The sequence below is a fragment of the Drosophila willistoni genome, unplaced genomic scaffold, assembly GCF_018902025.1.
Source record: "Drosophila willistoni isolate 14030-0811.24 unplaced genomic scaffold, UCI_dwil_1.1 Seg290, whole genome shotgun sequence".
Lineage (NCBI taxonomy): Eukaryota > Metazoa > Arthropoda > Insecta > Diptera > Drosophilidae > Drosophila > Drosophila willistoni.
Window position 1 is genome coordinate 170,257 of NW_025814245.1, and position 7,500 is coordinate 177,756.

Below are 7,500 nucleotides of genomic sequence, written 5' to 3' on the forward strand. Positions count from 1 at the left end.
TGTACAGATATGACCGATCGGTAGTAGCAATGTTTTCATTAAGGCTGGCAAGGTCAGTCTTACGATAGCACCTAGTTAGAGGTAACTCATTTGAACCAAGTAATGGTGAAAGCAAGGGCAAATCAATTTTTAAATTTAATGTAGGATGAAATTTGTTTTCTGGAAGAACAAATGGTTCGATCCTAGAAACCTCACAATAAGAAGAATTGTCGGGGACGATAAGAGACTCTGGCGGATATACAGATACAGAAACACCCCAAGGACTGGTCCTTTTACGTTTCGGAGACTCATTGATAAGCGATAAACTTCTGAACTGAGTCTCCTCCGGAGTTTACTCCGCTTGGAGTTTATTAAAACCTGCCGTTAAAGTGTCAAAACTATCTCTAGTCCGCCTCATGAAAGAGCGCATCGCATTCTCGACCTCCCGGCAAGCATCACATCCATATTTTAAGCCACCACCTTTAGCAATAGACTCCTTGATTCTGCCTGTGTAACCTGCACACTTAAAGTGAACCGCATTGTCACACAACCAACAAAGAATATAATCATGGGAGTCAACCGCATTAGTGGCAACTATGCAATTATTTTTTGAGCAGACAACCATTTTATCAAAAAGTTTAATTTAATTACAAAAGGAAATACAAAAAAATAAAAAATAAAAATTCTAAAGGTAAAAAATCTGTGTATAAGAATATACTGACCTGTTCTGACACAAGGGTTAATGTGCAGAGTAAGCCTTCACAACTTAAGAATAAAAAGAAATGAAAACACAAACACAAAAACAAAAACACGTATCACAGAGTCGCGGGTAGGCAAAAGACGAGAGCGCAAATCAATCAAGAATAGGAAAGAGCGGGAGAGCGCGTCAAATTGAACACATGCAACAACAATTTGTACGCAAGAGCGCGAGAGTTAGTTAAAACGGTAAAGACACAAAAGCAAAAGAGATAAACAAAACAACAACAGCGCTAATGCAAGTATTGTTGTAAGTTTTGATTTTATTTAAATTTAAACAAAAACGACAGCAAGAATTCGCGAAATGAAAATAAAATTCGGATGTTGAAATTATTATTAATTAAACCGATAATTTAAGAGTTATGTAAAAGTATTTAATCGCGAGAAAAAAGAAAAGTTGATAAGCGCAAAAAAACACGTCCGTCCTCTGCAACGAGTGAAAGTCATTCGATCATTGTTGTACAATTAGTTCTTGTAGCTGTTGCTGGTGGGGATCGAGAGAGCTTGGGCCCGAATTGGTGGACATGGCTTTTGTAAAATTTACCACTTTGTTGTTGCAACTTAGTATTTATTGCTATTAGATTGCTCTAATAGCAATATGGTTGTAAATAGGCGTCTCTGAGGCGACTGAGAGCCCTACACAAATTTTTGCAAACGCGGTCTTTTTTTTTTTACACTCAATTTTTGCGGAGTGCATTAAAAAACACGCCTGTACACGGCGGCAATTGAATTGATTATTCAAAATATGAACTGATTTTATTTACAAAAGTGTTGAACTCTTATACTCTAGGCGACGGGTTGAAAATTGTTTATATTTCATGCTCAGCGTTGGCTACTTGATACCGCGCCGCTGTTATAATCTTATGGTTTTTATACCCTTGCAAAAAGGGTATATTAATTTTGGTCAAAAGTGTGCAACGCATAAGAGCTATAGAGCTGAAATTTTGCAACTGTTTTTGGAAAACAGTGACTTTTCTTAATAACTTCGTTATTTTCCAAGCTATTGTCGTGAATTTATTGGTAATATTGGTGAGTTAATTACACATACAAACAACTATGCCAAATTTGATCAAGATCGGGTGACTATATCATATAGCTCCCATAGGAACGATTTTTCGAAAACAGTGACTTTTGTCAATAACTTCGTTACTTTTGACGCGATTGCTTTCAAATTAAACATTTGTTAGTTTAATATATATGTTAATGACTGTGCCTAATTTGATAAGGATCGGGTAACTATATCATATAGCTCCCATAGGAACGATCGGTGGAAAACTGTGACTTTGTCCAATAACTTCGTTATTTCCTATGCTACGATTGTTGGCCGTTCTTTCGCATACATTAGCCTTTTTAGATAAAACTTTTTCGACTTTGATGGCTATAGGTAAGGAAAGAATTACTAAAAAAGTTGCAAGGGTATACAAACTTTGACGCGGTCGAAGTTAGCCCCGGCCCTCTGGTTTTCATATAATTTATTCAATAGTCATAACTTTAATGCGCCTTAATACCCCGCTTTATAATGCTTTATTTTGCCCTATCCTAACTTTTAGCATTTCAGACTAAATATTTTAAAATTGTTCGAATTACTTAAAAAAAACCTATATAATTCTATTGTATAGATGCAAAGCGTCTATTCAGGTTCTTTTTTTTTGTGATTTTAAATTAATCAACTCAACGACATGTCTTCCAGAAAAGTTGGCCACAAGAGCGAAATAAAAAACAAAAGAATGACCAGAGAGCCGAAGAGTGTGAAGTGCAAGGAGAAGACTGACGACTATTCTATTAAAAGTTGTTACTTTTTTCGGTTTTTCTGCTGCCTTCCATCTCTAAACCAAATGGGACACGCAAATTGTGGAAACTTTTCCCATTTTTACCAGCGGCAAACCGGGGTAAACAAAAAGTTTCATCTTCGTTGAATTTTTGCAGCTTCTGCCTCTTTTGGAGGCAGCCTATTGCATGTTGCAACGTGTCAGTAACAGCCACTCCTACTACTACTACTACACCATAAAGCAAAAATAAAAAAAGAACCCAAAAAAAAAAAAGAAATAGAAATCTGAGGAAAAAAAACGAAACCAAAAACATAATAAAGGCAGGGCCGTGCGTTTGACAAACGTCGTTGCCACTCACCATTGACATCATTAGAGTTATCCCTCGACAGGTGGAGGAGCAGTAGTTTAGAGTGAAGAGTGGAAAGGCGGGAGGGGAAGGGCAGTTGGGTTGGTTGAAACCAGAAACAACGTCAGAGTCGATGCACAAAAGCTGCAAAATGCTTTTGTGGCTTAAGTTCGCCCCAGAGCCTAGCGAATGGAGCTATCGAAGCGTACCAGGACATGAGGATGTATGAATGGAGTCCAGCCATGGGTCTCTTTCTCGCTCTTTCTCTCTCTATTGTTGTCAAAGCCAGAGTGTCGACATTGCACTTTTTTGATGGGCTCCAATGACCTACCCATCTTTCTAGCCTCTTTTCACTGTGTCACTCTCTCTCTCTGTCTCTCTCTATCTCTTTCTCCCATCCCCAAAAGCCTTTAATATTGCTTTGTTGTCGCGTTTTTGTTCACGCGCAATCCGAAAGACAACTGTCTTCCCTTCGGTTTCAATCTCCTACCACTCGATTCCCTTTATGTGAATTGCCAAACAATAGCGACGACAGCAGCCGCAGCAGCAGCAGCAGCAGCAGCAACAGCAGGAATTTACCAATTGTGAATTGGTCAATAGACGCCGTTGTCATCGTGGTAGTCTCTTGCTGATTGATTCTGAATTGAAAACCATTCTAACCTACAGATCGGACCTGAATGCAATTGGTTTGCCAATCCCCATTCAAGTGTCATCAGGTCTCAAAATTGAAGTTCAAGCTAAATCAATGCCGATTAATTTTTTGGTCAAGAGTCAGCTTAGAGTTCTCATGTTAAATGGATAAACTATTACTTATTTGATCATTTAAATTTATATAGATCATCCTTTAAAGAGATATCAGATAAATTTTGGTATCTAAGTGTTGACTTCTATGTATATAAAGCTTTTAACCGGTTTCTTTAGATTTATATTATTTTGTAAAATTTAAATATAAATTCAAAGTTTGTCCACTAAATAATATGTGGTTCCGTATACAATGGCTATAAATTGTTTAGAATAAAAAAAATTAGATGTTACAGCTGAGAAAACTTTTCTTCTATGAAATTTCGGCCTTCGAAGGGCTTAAAAACAAATGTCTAACAAAGAAGAAACCCGTTTAAATTAAAATTTAAACCTATATAAATGATAGCTTGAGTTTTAATGACTAAACTAAATTTAGTTCCAATGAAATTTGGCGCATAATTTTCTCTCATTATATTTGAGAGGCAATAATAACATCAAATTGGAAGTTTAAGTAACGTCGCAATGGACATTTTTTGTTGAATAATAAGGATGACACTTTATTGTGAAATGTTAGAAAATCAATCTCTTTTTGTTATATCATAGTAAAGATACACCTCTTAAGACAAACCAAGTCTGAATATATAGTATTCTAGACACAATTTTACTATTCTTGTTACTTAAAACATTTTCATAGTAGATCTATAAATGGTTTTTCCACAACGATGCTGCCTGAAGTTTTATGTACGTTTATGTATGTTTTATGTTTTATGTACGTCAAGTCAGTTTTCATATTTTGTAATATGAAGAGAACATATAAAGCAATTGACTATCAGCTAAGATGAGAGTGTATATATATATATTTTTGAACAAAAATAAATCCGCTCGTTACATTTGTTTGTTTTGCAAGTTGTTAGGCCTCCCATTGGGCTCATTTTGTCTTAATATCAATTACGACAGTCAAAGTTAGGAACCCTGTCGCGTGATTGTCATAAAACTTAAGGGGAACGAGAACTAAGAGAAGAGAGAAAATAATGTCAGATAAGACCATGGAGATGGCGCCACATGGACAGGGGGAACCAAAAACCATAAATGGATTCTTATTTATGTCTCTTAGTCGATTGTTTCAGTTTCTGTCGCTGCTGTTCGAGATGATGATGGTGAAGATGATGATGGTGAAGATGATGATGATGTTGAAGATGATGGAGTTATTGGTGATGCACTGAAGCATGTGGCCTTAATTTGAGGTGACAAAAAAAACAAGAGCAAGAACACGCCATTGGCGATTATTCTCTGGAAAATTGTTGCAAAAAGACACTGTCACATAGCTGAGCATTCTAAATCAAATCTTAATCTGGAACGGTTGACACTGGACTGGGTTCCTGATAAGTTGTTGTTATATTCTCTTCATTGAGCCTTACATTATCATTGGATTTAAAGCGTTCCAATTCCAAATGCATGTCTTCGATCTGAGTGCGCTCATCGATCTCGGTGGGATCGATTCTTGACGAGCAATTCGATATTTTTGGCGGCTTCAATAAAGGTGGTGGTGATCCATTCAGAAATTATATTTTCTATAACTCACCAAGTATTTGATTTGGAAAATGAATGGGAAAAAAAACAATTTTTTAGTGGGAAAATTGTGATTTTTGTTACGAGAGTTAGGTTTGTTAGGAATCTGCTTTTTGGAGTGATTTAAATGTAAATAAAAAGTCTAGGAAACATCGATATTAATTATATACCCAAGATTTGAATGTAAATGAAAAATCTAGGAAACGTTGATGATATAAAAATCCTTCATAGAACTTTTGGTTTAGTTTTTACACTAAGATACATTTTTTTATACAATTACATTTTAGACATCCGCAAAATCCATTAACTTTTAAATGACCTTAAGAATATCCTTTTAATTCACCGAACGAAACGGAAGTCCCAAATAATAATTTTACTTTATTATAATTTATATTATTTCCAATTTTTAAGACGAATCAAAATGACAAAATTGTTTGTATCAAATTTTTCGACAATTCAAACGCGATTTTTGATTAAAATGCCTGTAGTGGGTTATATGGTGCCAATAGAACCCGAAGATCAGGCCGGGTTATACGAGGTGCAACGACCGACTTGCTCAAGGAACAGGCAGGATGCTACTTCTTCAAGAAGTTCAATTCGCACCAAAACCATTGTTGAGGTGGATTCAAGGTCTGGTGGTCCAAGAGTGCGGCATGAGCGATACGAAAGGATACAGGAAGTTCGACAGGAAGTTCATCTGGAAGAAGGGAATCTGCTTGGGCTCGCGCGTAACAGGCTTTGTCCTGGTGTCGTAGGGGCCACTTGAATCTTGATCGTCAACGTCCGCTATTAAGGGAAGAAGGGACTATAGGCAGAATTGTCGCCAGCCTGTTTTGTTGCTGAAACGGACTCAGGCCAAGATAAATCTACATTATGATAGGGATAAGTCCATACAGACGGGTCAATCAGTGAGGATGGTGCCGCTTAGACTGCTCAGGTCTTCTCCAACTTCAAACGTACCACATAGACAGGATAAGATAACATCGATGCCGTCCCAAGGCATAAATAACACCACTTCGATATCCACGCAAGGCGAATATAAGAATACTATAATGGATGAGGCTACATCGGTCAGAGGATTGAGACTGGATAATGCAACTTCAATGGTAGGTCTTGGAGCCGTTGTTGGAACCAGCTACGATGAAAGCGATTCGGAGCCTTCCGCCGATCATGTTATGGAAAATATGTGCTATGCCCTAAGCATGTATGACGTTTCTCTGGAAGCATTTACCAGAGGCGTGGAACTAGTACGAAAGGAGGATACCAAGTTGATCGCTGAGGTACAGAAGACTGATGCCAAATTAATGATCCACGGACAGTCGATTGATAGTGCATCGACAGAAACTATATGCAGCCTTGTCTCCATGCCCCCCGATATAACCCAGAGCACCATAACAGTAGCTGAGAGCTACTATGATTCAGAAACTGAGGCAACTCCAGCTAAGATCTACTGCGACGCAGGAACCGAGGTAACTCCAGCTAAGATCTACTGCGACGCAGGAACCGAGGCAACTCCATCCAAGAGCTTTTGCGACGCATCTATTTTGACAGAGCGAGACCAGTGCCAGTGTCAGTGCAAGTGCGAGGCCAAATTTGAGGAACTGAAGAAGTCAATGGACGAATGGTTATAATGGTTATGGAAATTTAAAAAATGGCTTAACAGTCAACTTTCTATGTAAACTTACCGAATTTTGTGTAAAACATGCAGCATAATCTTTGAATACATTGTTTTACTGATGAAAATAAACAAAATATATAAAGAAATATTTTTTGAATTTTTGTGATTTATAGATGTCGTAAAGAGAATTGTAAAGAAATTTGAGAATTGTGACAATATTGTCGTGTGCAAAGTAAAGTTTATTTTAAGTTTTGACATAAAACTCGAATGTCGGACTGTTCCGAATAAATTTATTTAGCAATCGAAAGAGACTTCTGCTCAGTCATTGTATGACCAAGTCATTGTGTAACCAAAAGCAAATACCAAAATCGTTAGCTTAAATAACTGAAATGAATTCACATCAATTCCAATGACATTATCATATGTAGGTTCCGTGAGACTTTAAGACTCGAGGACACAAATAAATCGAAAACCAAATTTCTTAAGCTCAAGCAACCGAAAGTAAAGAAAACTTGGTATACTTTTCAGCGCAACATGCACACACATGTTTGTGGGTATGTGTGTGTGTGCGTATGTGTTTGTAAGTATGGTCTTGATGTGGCTCGTGGGCAAGTAAGTAGCAGCAACAGTGGCATTCCAGATGAAGGATACAAAGCAATGTGCGTGCCGGCGAGTACTAAAAACGAGCGTGTAACTAGCAGCAGAAGGAGACTTTGTCCGTG

At 37.4% G+C, this 7,500-nt stretch overlaps 1 long non-coding RNA gene across 1 annotated transcript; it reads right to left on the reverse strand.

Annotated features, from left to right (window-relative positions):
* Window positions 1–5,518: 5,518 nt before the first annotated feature.
* LOC124461270 lies at window positions 5,519–7,040 on the reverse strand. The gene is made up of 2 exons (XR_006954997.1): window positions 6,846–7,040; window positions 5,519–6,761 (listed from the first exon to the last, which is right to left on the reverse strand). It is a non-coding gene; the product is annotated as an uncharacterized LOC124461270 (long non-coding RNA).
* Window positions 7,041–7,500: the final 460 nt, after the last annotated feature.